The following is a 19,366-nucleotide window of genomic DNA, read 5'->3' as shown; positions in this document are numbered from 1 at the left end:
CATCAAGTAATATACAATTAAATAATCTAAAATCCAAAATTAAAGAGACAGAGGAATAAGACAAGGAAATCCTATGTCACCAATAATATTCAATGCTAGCCTACAAGAAATATTTAAAAAATCTAAACTGGGAGAAAAAAGATATCAGAATAAATGGTCAATATCTAAGTAATTTAAGATTTGCAGAAGACATTGTACTATTTTCTAAAACACCTGAAGAACTAAAAGAAATGATTAAAGAATTAAGTACAAAAAGCAACAAGTCTGGTCTCCATAAATATTGATAAAACTAAAATAATGTACAACAAAAATACAAACTACAACCAAAACATTGAAATAAATGACTATATAAATAAATAAGAAATACAAAATGTAACTAAATTCAAATATTCAGGTCAAATAATTAACATATAGAAATTGGAAACATGAAATAAAACAAAGAATAAACCAAGGATGGAGACAATTTGGAAAATACAATAATTTTTTTAGAGAAAACATACCTATCTGTCTAAAAAGAAAAGCACATGAACAATGCATCATACCAGCTATGACATATGGAGCAGAAACTTGGAGCATCACAAGAAGACTGGAAAATAAATTAGGAGCTGCACAGAGAAACACGGAAAGATCAATGTTAGATATAAAAAGAATAGATAAAGTAAAAAACATAGATACATTATTATACATTAAAATTTATGCTCATGAACTAACAAATCAAAGCCAGCAAAGGTTGATCGATTGGTAGAGCCTCTGCTACTAATGGCTCGCAAAAAGTTAAGCAAGTTTGAGTGTGGTTAGTAGTTGGAAGGGATTCAATCGTTCGATGTTGTTGGCACACTCTCCCTCGATGAGTCTTTGGACTCCCTGGAGGTGTCACATAATAATAATATAATAGATATCAGGGAAAAAACAGGATTAAAAGGCATTATTAAAGAAATAAAAAAATGGAGATGGCTGATGTAGAAGCATTATATTGCAAAAATATGAATATGTATACTGCTGATGAACTAACAAATCAAAACATGTTTTTAGACAGTGAACTTAAAGATGCAATAATAGCTCACATAAAGGAACAGCAAACATCATGTTCTGATGTCCTATAATATCTTTTGATCTCAAGAAATTGAGTGAAAGATTATGGAATTACTAAAACCAGTAATGTATAATAAAGTAAATGATGACGTCAATGAATGTTTATAATAAAAAAGAAACAGAAAATTCAAGGACATATCACAAGACAGGGAGGCAGCTACTGGACAAACATTTGCATAGAATGACAAGTACGAGAAGGATCAAGAAGACCTGGCAGACCATAAACAAGGTGGAGGGATAAACTACATCATTCAATGAGAAACGACTGGAGCTTCTGGGCCAGAGACAGAGAAGTGTGGAAAAATATGGAGGAGATCATCCTCCAGCAGCAAACAGATAAGGATTGATTATGATGATGATGATGATGAAGGCAATTGATGTGAAGTCATCAGCCTCTATATACAAGTAGTCCAGTCGTGAATTAACTTCACATGCAAACTGTGCTTGCTTACGCTTGGATAAAGGATGAAACCAAGAATATAACTTCTTGGCATGTTTAATTTATAATATAACCAAGTGGAAAAACTTTCAATTTCTTATCCCTGAAGCTTGATTTCATGAAATCCAGTGGCATCATCTGCATTGTGACTAATATCCACAGCTCAAAATTGATCTCTTATTCAAATTCTGCTGGAAGAAAAGCTATTGATGTCACCACTTCTTTCAGAATCTTGTACGACAATCAAGTTTCATCTTTAGTGGAATGCCCTTCTCTCACCAATCACACCCATTCACCCACCTCATCTTTTTTGGCAATACACCACCAACACACACTAAGCAGGAAGAAGTTCACTTTTTCAAATTCCTGCATACATGACAGGAATTTGAAAATTCATGCAAATACCCTCCAACTGTATCAGGAACAATGTACTGAATACCTCTCATGGCAATTTGCCAGAACAACCCAGATACCAAATATGTCATCATCAAAATCCTGACATGTACCCTTGGGGAAGGGGGGGCAGGGATATCATAGTACTACATGAAAAGTTACATTATTACCAACTTCCAATTGAAAAGTTTCCTCCAAATTAATGTGTTATCTGTCAACACTCCAATATCATCAAGTACCATTGTCATCATCAAATTCCTGTTATGTACTCTCCAGGGATGTACAGGATATTATGACAGTACTACATGAAAAACTTACATCATTACTAACTTCCTATCTACAATTCTGCATGGACTACATCTTCCAGACCATGGTTTTAAAATTAGAGCATCTACCCACACCATGCAAATAACTGATCTTAGCTTTGCTGATGTACTTATTGATAATGAACCAACAAATCCACAAAAACATGTCAGTCTACCAGAGGCACAGGCTAAACTTATTGGTCTGCAGATCAACATTAAAAGTCCATAGTATTCTCAATAGGTTATGAAAACTTCAAACATTCAATAACAAAAGTCTCACTGACTATGTTATAGTTGAGTGTTTTCTCACTGGTGCATGACACTAGTGTACAGAGGATTTGAAATTGGAAGTAATCACCATTTAGTCTTGAACATGATAAAATTGAATTTCATATTGAAAAGAAGAATATGTAAGAAAGTTTTAAAGCGAATAAAAGTTGTGCAGCTCTCAGATGTGAACTGTAGACTAAAATACACAAACACTATTCAAGAAAAAATGAAAGAGCTTGAGAACAGGAACCAAACCTTGGAGATTCAGCCAGAGAGGCATGTGAGGATGTCTGCAAGAATAAAAAAAACCTCAGAACTCCATGGTTGACACAGGAAGTTAAAGAAGCAGTGAAAGAAAATAACAAAGCATATCGAAAGTTCCTGGCGAATAAGTCAGCTTGTGCTCTTTTCTCAATGGTGCAGGACACTAGAGTATACAGAGGATTTGAAATTGGAAGTGTCTTGAGCAGGGTTTCCCAAATTGTGTTCTGCAGAACACCAGTGTTCCATGGAAAGTGAAGACTGTTTCACTTACTTGCTGTCATGTATAAACTGTGACTTGTTTTGCTCTGTAGATGCTAGTTTGAAATTCAGCAAAATATAAGCCAGTTACTAAACATTGTTTGATAATTTAGTTTTGTTTAGTGTTGTATTATCATTAAAATAAATTATGAATAATAATGCCCAACCTCTAATCTTGTCAACTAGAATTTACAGTACTCTTTCCTCCATTTCCTTCCCATCTCACTAGGAATTCATATACCATGGCATCTAAAATCAAATTATAGCTATTCAAATCATGTTACTATATTATAACATAAAACCATTATAACAAACTTCCTCAATATGACCAATTGCCAAAATGTTCCATCCAAAACCTTACATGCATAATTCAATTCTTAAAGAACGAGTATTTAGGCTTAAGTGCTGGTTTACATTCACGTTGCACTTTAATGGAATAACTTACAGCAAAAAGAGAAATAATTAAAACAACAGGTTTAATTGATTTCTCTTTGTGCTGTAAGTTATTCCATTAAAGTGTAACATGAATTCTTAAAAAAATTCACAAACTATTCATTATAATAAACTATTTCCCTATGAGTTTATGATGAGATCAACTATACCATGATTATTTCTCTTGTGACCATTTCATAAAAAGGTAAGCAGGTTTGTTATATCTCCTCCTTTAACAAAATCATTTTATGCTCTGATTAATAAAATGACCTCTATCAAAGATATCCTGACATTTCCTCAATAATTTTTCCACTGCTTGTCTATAACACTAATATGACTAACTGGTCTATAAGTCTCCACCTTTGCAATGTTCCCCCCACCCCCCATTCATGGGAATGAACGGGCTATTGCAAACTTTTAATCTTGGGAACTTCTAATCAGAAGGTACTCAAGATTAAAAGTTTGCAATAGCAAACTATTCAGCAATTCAACAAAAATAATCAAAAGTGGACTGATTTAACCTTGACATATATATACTCACTGCCAAAGGAGATAAATGCCATCTTTATATATAGTGCACAATGGTTTAAATTATCATGTTCCAGAATGAGTCTTTGGATTCTATGGATTCTTAGAAGTAATACTGATTTTATCCTCCTGTATTGTCATTAATTAAATATTGCTTCTCAATCAGTATTTCCTCTTCTAATTGTATACCAGTGTGTGTGTGTGTGTGTGTATATATATGAACATATATACAAAGTACATCCAGAAAGTAAGGTCCAGTCAAAAAAAAAAAAAAAAAAATGGAGAAGAAAAAAAGTTTTATTATATGCCAAAATACATATATACTTTATTTTTCCAAATAGTTGCTTTTAACTTCCAGGCATTTTTGGTATCATGGCACAGCTTCTTTGCTGACGTCAAAAAAGTCTGCCACCAATGAGTTCATTCAGAGTCGCACAGTTCTTCAGTTCTGCATCTCCTTCCAAGCACTAAGATGGGAGCCACTGCTTCATATGCAAGAACAAGTAGTCGTCATTGGGCAAGAGGTCGGGGCTGTAGGGGGGGGGGGTCAAAAAGTTCCCACCCAAACTTTTGAATTTGCTGGACAATTCAAGCTGTGTGCTGCAGAATTTCAGTGAATTTCTGCAGCACTATAGTGTTTTCAGCCAACAAAAGCTATATCACACCACAAACCTTGCAACTGGTGGGATTTTTTTTTTTTTTATTCAATAGCACTCATAAATTATTCATAGAAGAGAACAAATGATAACGCAATGAAAGTGAAATGGTCAACAGCTAGCTAATGAGTTACTATGCTATGCATGTGCAACTCATCTCCCATATCTTATTTGGTGGTAAATTTTGAACGGACATTACTTTCTGGATAAGCCTCATATATATGACAAATATATCAATAAACCAGTGTTCAAATATATATACTGTACATAATAATACTTATTAATACAATGGATTCAAGTTAATTGGGCCAATTAAGCAGATGCCCAATTAAAAAAGTTATACATTATGAGCTTAAAAGGTGTATGTACATAAAATAAAATACAAGTTTAGAAAAGTTTTTCATTTATTGCATAGCAAAATTACCGACTTTCATAAACTTAAACAACAGGCTTTAATTAAAGTAAAATATTTTCTATAAAAATAATTTCATTTATATATGTAAGCACACTTGCAGCTCTTAGCAGTTAATGGTCGTAAGAATTGATCAAGCTAGCTTCATATTGATTGCCTTCTTTAACTGCATTAGCTTGTCAAGAAATTACATTCTTGTTTAATCCTTGATCCATGTGTAAACAAAATTTGCACATGAAGTATCTTCACAACTAGTCTGCTTGTATATATATATAGATGACTTCACATTAATTGACTTGGCAACCCATAATGCAAAGCACATATCCTTTCAGATATGTATAATATTATGCAAAAGGATATGAGAAAGGCAAATACCCAGACTGGTTTTGATCTTTATTGAAGTCTCATCAGTTGGAGCCAGATCTAGGAATATACCAAAGAAAAAATTATTTGCATTATGGGGTACTGAGTAATTGATGTGAAGTCAACTGCTATGAAGTCAAAATTTGCATGTGAAGACACTTCATATGCAAACTTTGCTTGTTTCACTTGGGTCAAGGATTAAACAAGACTATAATTTCTTGTTAACCTTTATTTACTTATAACTTCTCACATTATAATTACAATACATATTTCAGTAGCAAGAGTGTACTTGTTAATATGTTATTCAGAATTCCAACAATATGCTGTTTAACTTCCTGACATAATTTAAACCAGAGGAGCTTATTCTTTAAGCTTGGTAATTAGTATATAAAATAATGATACCATTCAAAGTATGTTTTAATGTCAATATTACTTAATGTCATTAATCAAAATACTTCTATTATTACTAGGAATAGATTCTGGACACCACCCCCCACCAGTCAATTGCAATAAATTTCCTTTAGTTTCATTTCTAAACCTTTAAAAGCATTACAGTCATTAGGGTCTTATTCAACCAGACAGTACTCTCATATTTAGACAGATAACATCAAACCATTTCTGTTTATTAACAAACTAATTCCATATATTAATAATGCCCAGTCATGTACACAGCATATAACTTATTTTGAAGATAATTAACTTGCCGGCAAAGGTTGGTCGATTGGTAGGGCCTCTGCTACTAATGCTCAGTTAAGTAAGTTTGAGCGCAGTTAGTGGTTGGAAGGGGCCAATTGTTCGATGCTGTTGGCACACTCTCCCTCGATGAGTCTTTGGACTCCCTGGAGGTATCAAATAATAATAATAATAATAATAACTTCCACTGCTTTGACCATGGATTCCATGCTGTTAAACCTCTCATTAATGAAATTAACCTTTTTAACTGTTGATTTAGAAGCTAATATGAATGCCAAAAATCCACCTGGAATTTTTTAAATACCCTCAGTTTTAAAGGATTCATCACATCTAGCAGGACATCTCAGAATTTCTTTCACTTTAGAAAGAGAGCATTATTTACATAACTCTACCCAAGCAAACATGTTATCTACAGAAATTATTCCTGACATCTGTTTTTTTACACAATTCCCCTCAATATCCCTTTCTTTCTGGCCATCTGGTACTGGTTTGTCATTTGTCAAATTTTGTCAGTAATCAGCAAGATTAATTATTTTTGCAATTGAAAGTTGCTAATTTTACAGCAATCGTAAAAAGGTAAAAAAATGGTATAAATGTATGTTTTTTTTTATTCACATGATTTAGTTAATAAAAATATTCATTCAAAATGTATCGTTTACATTACTAACAACAGATCGAATGTTTTGATTAGTATGCAAAACAATAATGTTCAAAATATCGTCTGTTATAAGCAAGCTCCATGCGTCTAATGGACAGCGAATAATTAACGCATCTCCTGATGGAGATGGAAAATGCATTAGAATATCCGATGATCGATGAACACGTGTTTCTAACCATTTGAAGACCACTTGTGACCATTTCTACCTCGAATATAAGGACTTCTTCCCACGGTTGGAGTAACTGGCTGCTCGAAGTTCTCTTCTTCGTCGGTGGAAAAATTATCGGTGTCTTCCTCTGTTTCTAAGTGTTCATCTTCTTCTTCGGATGCCTCGCTCTTGACATAATTAATGAGCTCATGCTCGTGAAGAGAATAAACAATCTCATTTGAATTGCGAAGAGAAATTTTTGGAGTTCAAAATTTCAAAAAATTAGCATTTCTCAAAAACAATTTTTTTTTTTTGGCTAAAATTGTTGTAAAAATTTTTTTTAACACTTACCTCGCTCTTCTTAGTAATTTTTGCACAAAAATATCACCAGACACAGTAAAAAAATGAAAAAGAGCACAAACTCAATATTTCATTCAACACCTGTTGCTCATGTCGATGGGGCTTTTTTGTCATTCAGCAACTTTGAGGCCTCTTTACAACTGAAAGAACAAACCAAAACTAATGGACTAACAGCCTACATTGTAATGCTCAGCCTAAAGTTTTTTTGCCATTATCAGAGATGGTGCTACATGTCCCACCCTAAAAGATATTACGACCGATAGTTTTCGGCTGGACAAAAAAGTCCCACTGACATGGACTGAGGGTTAATATATGGACAACATGCAGAGTGAAGTGTCATCCACATTATTAACTTGTTCAAAAGAGGTTTCGTTCTTGATGTTTATTATTACATTCTCAATAGAGAACCAACAGAACAAGCATTTCAGCTACAATCATCATCATCAAATTCCTGCTATTTACCCTCAAGAGTTGTACGGGATATGATAGTACTACATGAAAAAATTACATCATTATTAATTTCTTATCTACAATTTTCCTCTAAATCAGTCTGTTACTTGTCAAGACTCCAACATTATCAGATCTTATATTACTATCATCTCAGGCACTTTGTACCATATCAATCCACCTATATCTTGGTCTTCCTCTGGGTCGTTTTCCTGCCAACCTGGCAGAGCACTTGTTTTGCTAATCTTTCCTCGCCCATTCTGTTTAAGTGACCATACCACCTGAGATTAGCTCTGCTAACGCATTCCTGGATGCTGACAATGTCAAGTTCTTTCCTAATATCCTCGTTTTTAATACGATATTGCCATCGATGCCATCTGTTCATGCCTCTAATCTTTCTCAGGACTCTCATATCTGCGGCCTCTAGTCTTTGGTCAAGTGTTTTACTTCTGACCCAGCTCTCAGATCCATAAGTTAAAACTGGTTTGAACACTGTCTTGTATACCACTAATTTAGTGTTCCGACTAATATCTCTCTTATTCCATATGAATTTATTCAATTGACTTCCCACGATACCAGCTTTGCTGATTCTGTTGTCTATTTCTATATTTAATTTACCATCTTCAGTAAAAATCGTGCCTAAATAGCTGAAATGTTTTACTTTTTCCACAGGTTCTCCATTCACAACGCAGTTGACATTTTCAATGATTCTGCCTATTTTCATTGTCTTTGTCTTTTTATTGCTGACCTTCATACCATATCTATTACAACAGCTATTCAATTTAGTCAGAGAATCTTGCAGACTTGTAGCGGATTTATTTAGAAGTATAACATCATCCGCATAAAGCAAACAGCTGACATTAACATCTCCAATTTTGATATCATGTTTAATACCACTTTTCTTCATAATGTGATCCATATAGATAATGAATAACAGAGGGGATAATGTACATCCTTGTCTCACACCAGATTTAACATTAAACCATCTTCCTGTACTTCCTTCAATTCTAACTACTGACTTACAACTCAAATAAAGACTAAGTATTGCTTGATATAATGCTCCATTGACACCATATAACTGCAGCGTATTGAATAGCTTCTCTCTTGGCACCTTGTCATATGCCTTTTCAAAATCGACAAAACTTAAATACAGATCTTTGTTATATTCCCATGCTTTCTCGACTATTTGTCGTAAAGTGAAGATCTGATCCTGACAGCCTCTATTTGGCATGAATCCAGCTTGTTCTTCATCAAGCTTTTCTTCCACAATTCTTCTCAACCGTTTCTCAAGTATATTTGCATAGATCTTGCCAGGAACACTCAGTAGGGAAATACCTCTGTAATTCTCACATGCAGTTTTATTTCCCTTTTTATATATGGGTACTATGAGAACTCTACCCCAATCATCGGGAATTCATCCCTCTGTCCAGGCCTTCTGAACTATGCAGTGCAGCCACTGTAAGACTCTTATACCACCACATACTTCAGCATTTCTGGTCGAATGTCATCTACTCCTGCTGTCTTTCCACATTTCAAGCCTTTGATGGCTTTTTCTACTTCAAGTATGGATATGTATTCCTGACTGCATGCCTGGTCAGTGTTTTTTACCACTGTGCTGTCATCACTGCTTGTTTCATTTAGAAGTTTTTCAAAGTAATTACTCCATACTTCAAGGATATCTTTTCCTCCTGTTTTCATGTCACCTTTATCATCTCTAATTCCTTTTACAGCACACTTTCCTCCATTCCTAAGCTTCTTCAACAACCTCCAGAATATTTTGCCACCTTCTTGATATTTATTTTCTATATTCTTGCCAAAGTCCTCCCATGACTTTTGTTTATCTAGTTTTACACAGTGTTTAGCATTCTTGCATTTGTCTCTATATTCTCTAAGAGCACAAGCTGACTTATTTGACAGGAACTTTTGATATGCTTTCTTCTTTTCCTTCACTGCCTCTTTAACTTCCTGTGTCCACGAGGGAGTTCTGATTTTTTTATCCTTACAGACAACCTCACCACATGCCTCTCTGGCAGAATCAATCAATGTTTTCTTCAGAGTTTGCCACTGAATCTCCAAGGTTTGATTCCTGTTCTCAAACTCTTTCATTTTTTCTTCAATAATCTTTGTGTATTTTAGTCTACAGTTCACATCTGAGAGCTGCTCAACTTTTATTCGCTTTAAAACCTTCTTACATGTTCAGCATTTCAGCTATTTAGACACAATTTTTAGTGACAATTGCAAAATAAATATATAAATAGACAACAGAATAAGCAAAGCTGATATGGTGGGAGAGTCAAATTAATAAAAGTTGAATAAAATTATACAGAATAAGAGTGAAATTTGCCAAAACACTAAATGAGCAATATATAAAGATGAAAGTTGGGTTAGGAGAGATACAGAAAAATTCCGTCTTCATAAAAAATTATAATAAAGAATAAGTTATAATGAATTCAGTATAATTACATTATAGGTATAAAATGTAAAGATTATTTATTCAACTAGTTTCCTATGCACTATGGTGTACTTCATCAGGAAAAAATCAATCATTCTGTTTTTATATATTTGCAAACTGATATTTAACTTTATTCTGATGAAGTACAGTAGCATGCAAGAAATTTAAAATAAAGAATGAATGTAGAAGAACAAGTACTGAATGTAGATGGTGCTGCTGTGTAAGAAGCTGATGAGACTGTTCAATTAATGAGTGCTCATTTTGCTAAGATATATCAACCAGGTGTCTATAACATGGTGCACATGCCACTACTACATTGGATGAAGAGACAGAGGTGCATGATGATGAGATTGAAGAGTTGTTGCATAAACTGGATGAGAATTAGGCAATACGGATAGATAGAATATCAGCACATATGATAATGGAATGTTTAGCCAAATTAACTAGGCCTTGACATGTTTGTATAACTTGATTTTCTGCTCAGGAAAGAATGTATGATAATTCTGTTGTACAAGTATAATAAAATTAGTTTAATCCTTTATCCAAGTGTGAGCAAGCAAAGTTTGCACCTGAAAGTATCTTCAGGACTGGGGTAAGGTGGTACAACACCAGGGCAACTAGTTGCAAAGGTGGAGAAAGCTACCAACACTCCTATCTCAGTTTTTCTTATAATGCAAAACACATCTCCTTGCGGATATGTCTAATGTTATGCATTAAGGGAAGGGCCACTACCCAGACTAGTTTCAACCTTTACTGAGGTCTCTTCAGTGGGAGCCAGGCCCAAGTGGAGATACCAGGCAAAAGCATTAGCAGGTCATCTCTACCTATAGATAGAGATGACCTGCTAATGCTTTTGCCTGGTATCTCCACTTGGGCCTGGTAGTGGCCCTTCCCTTAATGCATAACATTAACCTGGTATCTCCACTTCGGCCTGGCTCCCACTGAAGAGACCTCAATAAATGTTGAAACTAGTCTGGGTAGTAGCCTTCCCTTAATGCATAACATTAGACATATCCGCAAGGAGATGTGTTTTGCATTATAAGAAATACTGAGATAGGAGTGTTGGTACAACACCCTGGTACAACACCAGGGCAACTCGTTGCCCTGGTGTTGTACCACCTTACCCCAGTCCTGAAGATACTTTCAGGCACAAACTTTGTTTGCTCACACTTGGATAAAGGATTAAACTAATTTTATTATACTCTAACCAAGTGAAAAATAAACTTTCAACATCTTTCTCTAAATCCAGAGTAATTTATTAAAAAAAGGGTGGCACACCATTTGGCAACTCCTATAGGTAGAGATGACCTGCTAATGCTTCTGCCTGGTATCTCCACGGAGGAATCAATCGACCGTGAGTTGCGGTGATTGATTCATTTAATCCAATACCCTTGGAGGGTAATGGAGGGCAATGCTGTAGCCAATGAAGTTCTAACTGAGGCTCGGCTATTGCTGTTACCCTCCTGCCATGATCAGAGCTTTAATAGCTCAATAACACCTTATCTCTACACTGTCCTCTACAGATAACGGGGAAGATGAAAAGCATTCTTGCTTCGCCCCTTTAAGCCAGTCCTTATAAGGATGGTATCTCCACTTGGGCCTGGCTCCCACTGAAGAGACCTCAATAAAGGTCGAAACTAGTCTGGGTTGTGGCCTTTCCCTTAATGCATAACATTAGACATATCTGCAAGGAGATGTGTTTTGCATTATGGGAGATACTGAGATAGGAGTGTTGGTATCTTGCTCCACCTTTGCAAGGAGTGCCCTGGTGTTGTACCACCTTACCCCAGTCCTGAAGATACTTTCAGGCACAAACTTTGTTTGCTCACACTTGGATAAAGGATTAAACTAATTTTATTATACTCTAACCAAGTGAAAAATAAGGTATCTTGCTCCACCTTTGCAAGGAGTGCCCTGGTGTTGTACCACCTTACCCCAGTCCTGAAGATACTTTCAGGCGCAAACTTTGTTTGCTCACACTTGGATAAAGGATTAAACTAATTTCATTATACTCTAACCAAGTGAAAAATAAGCTTTCAACATCTGTTGTACAAGGATGTTACGAAAACTGATATGTCCAACTACTGATCTATCGGTATATCTGGAATGATGATGAAGATTTTAGAGCAGTTGGTAAGAACTTGCATACAATTGCTCCAGAAATTTACTTGCAGTGGGAAAATTATAAGAAACAAGTGGTGAATAAATTTTAATCCTTGTACCAAATGCATTTGTTTTATTTTCTTTGCATAATTTAGACTTTTTTTTTTTTTTTAATTTAAAGCATTATCTCATTCACTATCAAATTATCTAATCATAGGTGGCCTCTAATGAATGCAATAAAGAAATTTTGTTTTCAATCAGGAGATAGTATCGCATATAATTTAATAAGTTAATTCCTTCATTGACTATTTGTCCCTAACACCTGACAAAATTTGTCAGGTAATAGGAACAAAAGGTAATTTATCCCTAACAAAAGTTAGTTTACCTTTTTAAAGTTACTTTGGATACAGTAAAATGTGATTAAGCTCAATCTGTAACAGCGGGCTGCATTATTTATCTCTCACTGTCTGTTATAAACTAAAACTTAACCTGCTTCTGCAATTAATTTTGAAATAGTCAAGTGTTCTCAAAAAAAAAAATTTGCATTACGTGCAAGTCACCCCCATTCTTATAAAAATCAGAGATACCATTAAAAAAAAAAATTTAACATTTTTTTAATGCTTAATTTGTTTGATGTTTTGTACATGAAAATGTTCATTGTTAATTGATGAAAAAGATTTTTAATATGTTTTTTAAGAAATATAATTAAGTTGCAAAGATGAATCGGAGATCTGATCATGTTATTTGACATTACATCATGCTAGTGTGACAATTTTCTGTTCATTTTTTATTTGCCTTTCCTACTGAATTATGTTATGGATAATTTATATAAATTTACCTTTCATTGTGAACAATGAACGATAAGAAACAAACCACACTTTTTAGTTTTGTGAAAGACTGAAGACCAGAAATTATTAAAAACACTGCAGAAAAAGAGTTCTGTTGTGTCATCAAATCATGCAAGATGCTTGCTTTACAAGACAAGTGGCTCAAGTAATTCAAGTGGTTGTACTAAAAAGACATAAGTTGCATTCTGTAATGTATGTAAAAATATCCTGGGACTGCTGACAGAAACTAGATTATTATAAGATTTTTGAGACCTTTTCAAAATGGAGACATTCAGGATTCATGAAAAATTCAATTTTGACAAATACTATGACAAACTTGAGTAGAAATCATTCAGAAAAGACATCTCTAGCTATATGCCAGAGAAAGAAACATACTAAAATGCACAAACAGCTGAAGTACTTTTTATACAGCTTGTTATGAAACTAAATTTAATAACATTCGCTGATTTCAAAAACTTCAAAGGTACTGCAGTAGAACAATACCAAAATAGCATGAAATGTACAGAATTTGTTATTGCTATTGTTGTTAAACAAAAATTAGTATTAAAGAAATCAGATTCCAGTAGTGAGCTTTCTTCTAAATACTTCTAAAAGTAATACAAATGAGGAGAAACTCGTCCTCATATGATATATATAGATAAAAATCGGAAAAGACATATGTATACATAGTTCCTCTCTAAAACTTAGCTGCAATGTACTTTGATAGATGAGAGAGTGAAATGAACTTGTTCATTTCACTCTCATTCTTCCACATTATCAGGAAGAACAGTTTAGAAAAAAAAAAAAAAATCTTTCTGCTTATATTCTGTTTTCAGTTTCATCCATTGAGAGGAACAAACAGAGGGTTAAATATTCACATTAGTGCTTCACAGTATAAACAATGTCAAGGACTTATCCTAACTAGGCATCCAAAGAGGGTGCCTTGTTAGGACATTAGTTTTGTCAATTGCAAATTGAATTGTTTCTAATGTTTTAGCATAGTGCTTGTGTGCTTGTCACAATTATAATTTGTTCTCTGATGATGCTGGGTAGATAACCAGCAAAATATTTGCTCTTTCCAAACTTCAGCTACTGTTTATTCTTTTAAACAAGAAACACATTAGAGATGTTCTAGATTTTCATTTAAAATTTTCACCTATACATCTCCAAATACATTCCTATAATTCTTTGACCTCTCTAAACAGAACCTATATTTTCATTCTACAAGGGTTGTTGGAAAAGTTTGGTAAATTTCCTATAGATGGTGATATAATTGGTTCATTCATACCAGTGTCGGCACATATCTTTATCATGACCCCTGGCAAAATTTTAGCCACATGAGATGTGTAGTTCTTGTTTGGCAAACATTTAAAATGACCATGTTCGCATTTTTCATAAAAATGGAGAAAAACGAGTTTCATGCAGTGATTAAGCACTTTTATTTGAAGAAGTGGATGGCCGTGAGGATCAAAGTTGAGTTAGATGCAGTTCATAGGGACTCTGCACCAGCATTAAAGACTATTTATTTTTGGATAAATGAGTTTAAATGTGGTCGTAAGTCCATCGAAGATGAAGCACATTCCGGAAGGCCTGACTGAGGTCACTACGAAGGAAATGATTGACAAAATCCATGGTATCGTTGTGGAATACCGCCAAATGTGTGAGACTGCTGAAATTGTAGGCATCTCAACTGAATGGGTATATAATATCCTGCAAGAAAAATTGCACATGAAAAAGCTGTGTGTACGATTATGACTGTCGATCAAAAACGCATGCGAAAAGACATTTCAACGCAGTGTTTGGCAATGTTTAATCGCAATTCACAGGATTTTTTTCATCGATTCAAGACTGTAGATGAAACTTGGATCCACCACTACACACCTGAGTCCAAGCAGCAGTTAAAACAGTGGACAATTCCCAGTGAAAGAGCATCGAAAAAAGCGAAGACAGTTTTGACAGCTGGGAAGGCGATGGCCACTGTTTTTTTGGGATTCCCAAGGAATTATCATGATGACTATTTGGAAAAGGGTAAGACAATAACAGGGGTCTATTATGAGTCATTGTTGGTCTGTTTAAAAGAAGAACTGAAGAAAAAACGGCCCAGATTGGTGCACAAAAAAGTGCTCTTTTATCAAGATAATGCACTGTCCCACACATCGGCTGTCACAATGGCAAAATTGAATGAAATGAGGTTCGAATTGGTTCCACATCCACTGTATTCTCCAGACTTGGCCCCATGTGGCTTCTTCTTGTTCCCAAACTTAAAAATTTGGCTCGGGGAAAAAATTTCTTCGAATGACAATGTCATCAAGGCTGTCAATGACTATTTTGCACAATTTGATAAATCCTACTTTTTAAGATGCGATGAAAAAAATTTGTTGTTTTAAGGATACTTGCGACATAAGACTGAATGATATAATCACGTAATCACAAGAAAGATATTTATTTAACCAAATATTTCGGTCTGGAAATAGCAGACCATCGTCGGTGGTATTACAAGAACAGTTTAAAAAAAATATACAAGCTAGAATACTAACAATAGATCGTTGAAATTAGAACATGTCGCGTGATGTTATATCACTAAGTATGAAACGAAATATTTTGAAGTAGAAACATGATTGAATTTGCTATAAAAAAAAAAAAAAAAAAAAAAAAAAAAAAAAAAAAAAAATTAATGAGTAATCTTGATTAGGCTTTCCCAGATTTTTGATATAGATATGCAGTCATTACGATTCAGGTTGGGATGATGGAGCAAGGCCTCCACGCTTTCCTTGAACAAACGTTCGAACCTATAACGGGATCTATGTAAGAGGCGAGTTTTGGACCAAAGGATGCTGTGGTCAGTTTCAATCCCGTGTTGAGCCAAACCAGACTTTTCAGGTTTATTGTGAAGAATGGATGATTGATGTTCTTGGATTCTTTTTTCAAGAGAACGTCCAGTCTGTCCAAAGTAAGAGAGATCACAGTTGCAAGGAATTTGATAAACTCCAGGAAGAGATAAAGTTGAGCGTTTGTCTTTAGGAGAAGAAAAATGAGAAGACAATTTGTTAATACGTCGAGTACCTATTCCTTATATCTCCGGTATTTCAGAACCTATCGCAAGAATTTTGAAGAAATATGATTTAACAGCTACGTATTCTCCTATTAACAAATTGTCTTCTCATTTTCCTTCTCCTAAAGACAAACGCTCAACTTTATCTCTTCCTGGAGTTTATCAAATTCCTTGCAACTGTGATCTCTCTTACTTTGGACAGACTGGACGTTCTCTTGAAAAAAGAATCCAAGAACATCAATCATCCATTCTTCACAATAAACCTGAAAAGTCTGGTTTGGCTCAACACGGGATTGAAACTGACCACAGCATCCTTTGGTCCAAAACTCGCCTCTTACATAGATCCCGTTATAGGTTCGAACGTTTGTTCAAGGAAAGCGTGGAGGCCTTGCTCCATCATCCCAACCTGAATCGTAATGACTGCATATCTATATCAAAAATCTGGGAAAGCCTAATCAAGATTACTCATTAATTTTTTTTTTTTTTTTTTTTTTTTTTTTTTTTTTTTTTTTATAGCAAATTCAATCATGTTTCTACTTCAAAATATTTCGTTTCATACTTAGTGATATAACATCACGCGACATGTTCTAATTTCAACGATCTATTGTTAGTATTCTAGCTTGTATATTTTTTTAAACTGTTCTTGTAATACCACCGACGATGGTGTGCTATTTCCAGACCGAAATATTTGGTTAAATAAATATCTTTCTTGTGATTACGTGATTATATCATTCGATGAAAAAAATTGGAAACTCACTAGACCAAATGTGTAAACCTCGATGGAGACTATGTTGAGAAATAAAGGCGATTTTTTCCAAAAACATGTGTAACTTATATTTTTACCAAACTTTTCAAACAACCCTCATAATCCCTATCTCCACAGCAACCTAAACAACAGCTGTTTCTTAGATTTGTTGCCGCTTCAATTATCTGTGCATGCGCACACCAACATGAAGCATTAGACAGGATATCAAACGAAAGGCTGTTGCATAAACTGGAGAATATGGGATTGGAATATAAACTCAACATTGATAAACAGGTATCGAAAAGTGATATGTTGTGTATGGATCTGCCAGATTTAAGGCGACCTGTGGTATATCCCAGCAATCAGTCTTTGGACCACTGTTGTTTAATCTATAAATTAATAATATTGAGGAGGATCTGACAGTAGATGTTTAATTGTTTGCTGATGATGCAAAGATAGAAAGGGCAATCAGGGATGCTACCGATATCCAACTCTTACAAAATTATTTGAATAGGTTAAAAATGTGGACAAATGATAATGCTTGCCAATTCAATATTAGTAAGTGTAAAGTTATGCACTTTGGCTTGATGAGATTTCCAAAGGCATATTATGAGGGGGGGAGGGGGGACTGAAAAGTTTTGATAAACACCTAGAACAAAAATGATATTAAAGTCCACAACTGAGATTCACCAAACCTTGTGTGAGACTTTAGTGGAGTGTGCCAGATGTTCAACAGTTGCCAGATGGGTGGCCAAATTTAAACTGTGCATCCTGAGACAACAGATGCTCCAGGTCAGGAAGACCTTCCACAGCGATCACACCTGAAAGCATCAATGCAGTGCATGCCATGATCCTTGATAGATGAATACCGGCCAAAAACATATCCAGAGAATGAGTTGGGGTCATTATCTACCAACATCTGGACAGGTAAGAACTCTCAGTGAAGCGGGCCCCAAATGTTTTAATGCCGACCAAAAGAGAGAGGGGGGGGGAGAGAGAATGTGTGCTGACTCACATTGTGACTGTTGATGAAACATGGCTTCATGACCCAGAGACCAAACAACAGTCTGTGAAGTGGAGACACAAAGGTTCTCCAAGGCTAAAGAAATTCCAAACCCAAAAGTCAGCAGAAATGTTAGTGCCACTGTCTTTTGGGATATGGATGGTGTAATCCTTACCAAGTACCTCAAAAAGGGTGAAATTGTTACATTACAGCAGCAATTTATTCAACAGCTCTGAAGGAACTGAAAGAGATGCTGAAGGAAAAACGGCACGGGAAACTGAGCAGAGGCATGTTGCTTTTGCAGGACAACGCACCTGCTCACACTGCTCATGAAACCCAACAGACAATACACAACTTCAGTGCTTTCAAGGTCTGCCTCACCCAACCTTTTGGCCAGACCTGGCCTCATCTGATTATTTCCTATTCCCAAATTTAAAAAAACACTTGAAAGGAACAAAATTTACCACAGATGATGAAGTCATATCTGCAGCTGACTGATTTGTGCAACAAGGGAAAGACTTTTTCTCAGAGGATTGCAAATGATGTGGAAGTGTCATAACAAGCGTATAATTATAATGCTTTGTGGGGAACATGTAGCATAATGTGCAAGTTAACATGGTTCTACCTCAATTCCTTCATGGTGATTATCACAACTTTTCAGCACACCCTCGTATATTGGCAAGGATATGTTATGAGACTAGGAATCCTGGCATTGTGATAGATAGGAATTTTAAGTTCATAGGTCACATGGCAAAAATTGCAAATACAACTCAGAGGATAATTGCAATATTAAAACAAACATTGACATGTAAGGATATGGAAGCAATTGTGCCTCTTTACAAGACCTTCTAAAGTCTGCACCTGGACCACTGTGAACAGATTTGGTCTCCTAGGGATTGAGAAGGATAAAGAATCTGTAGAAAGGGTGCAAAGAAGAGTTAGATTATGAAGATGGACTGAGAATATGTGGAGTTCAGACTAGTTAACAGAAGAGAGAGGGGCAATATGATTGGGATCTATAAACTTCTGAATGAGTGCTATAGGATAATGTCTGATTAAATTTTTCATTATATGGAAGGCAGGGAGAGAACACAGGGAAACATTCATGGAATGTTAAGTTTACTCATGGTTAAGAAAGAGATAAGTGCTAGATTTTTTCTCTCTTAGAGCAGTAAGTGGAACAGTTTGCCTGTTGAAGTGGTCAGAGTATCTAATGTGAATGAGTTTAAGAGAAAGTATGACAGCTGGTATGAATGATGTATAGCCTTCCTTAATGAGTCCTTGGCTCTGGAGATCTCAGATGATAATAATGATAATAAAACTGCTTATTTTAAAAAAATATGCAGTTTTATTATCATTTTATTATCTGTTCTTGGATTGAGAATACAATTCTATTTGGAAATACAATGAAAATTTTAATATATAACAGGGATTAAAAGAAGGATATGTGTGTGTGTAAAATAGGA

General features: G+C 35.0%; 1 protein-coding gene across 1 annotated transcript in view; it reads right to left on the bottom strand.

Moving 5' to 3' along the window:
- Positions 1–19,366, bottom strand: part of Tnks (tankyrase) — a 443,661-nt gene that overhangs the window by 370,136 nt on the left and 54,159 nt on the right. The gene's annotated exons all lie outside the window — the stretch shown is intronic.

This window comes from Typopeltis vanoorti, chromosome 14 (genome assembly GCF_054136105.1).
Source record: "Typopeltis vanoorti isolate ZY-2024b chromosome 14, IOZ_Tvanoo_1.0, whole genome shotgun sequence".
Lineage (NCBI taxonomy): Eukaryota > Metazoa > Arthropoda > Arachnida > Uropygi > Thelyphonidae > Typopeltis > Typopeltis vanoorti.
This window is presented reverse-complemented; position numbering and strand designations above follow the sequence as displayed.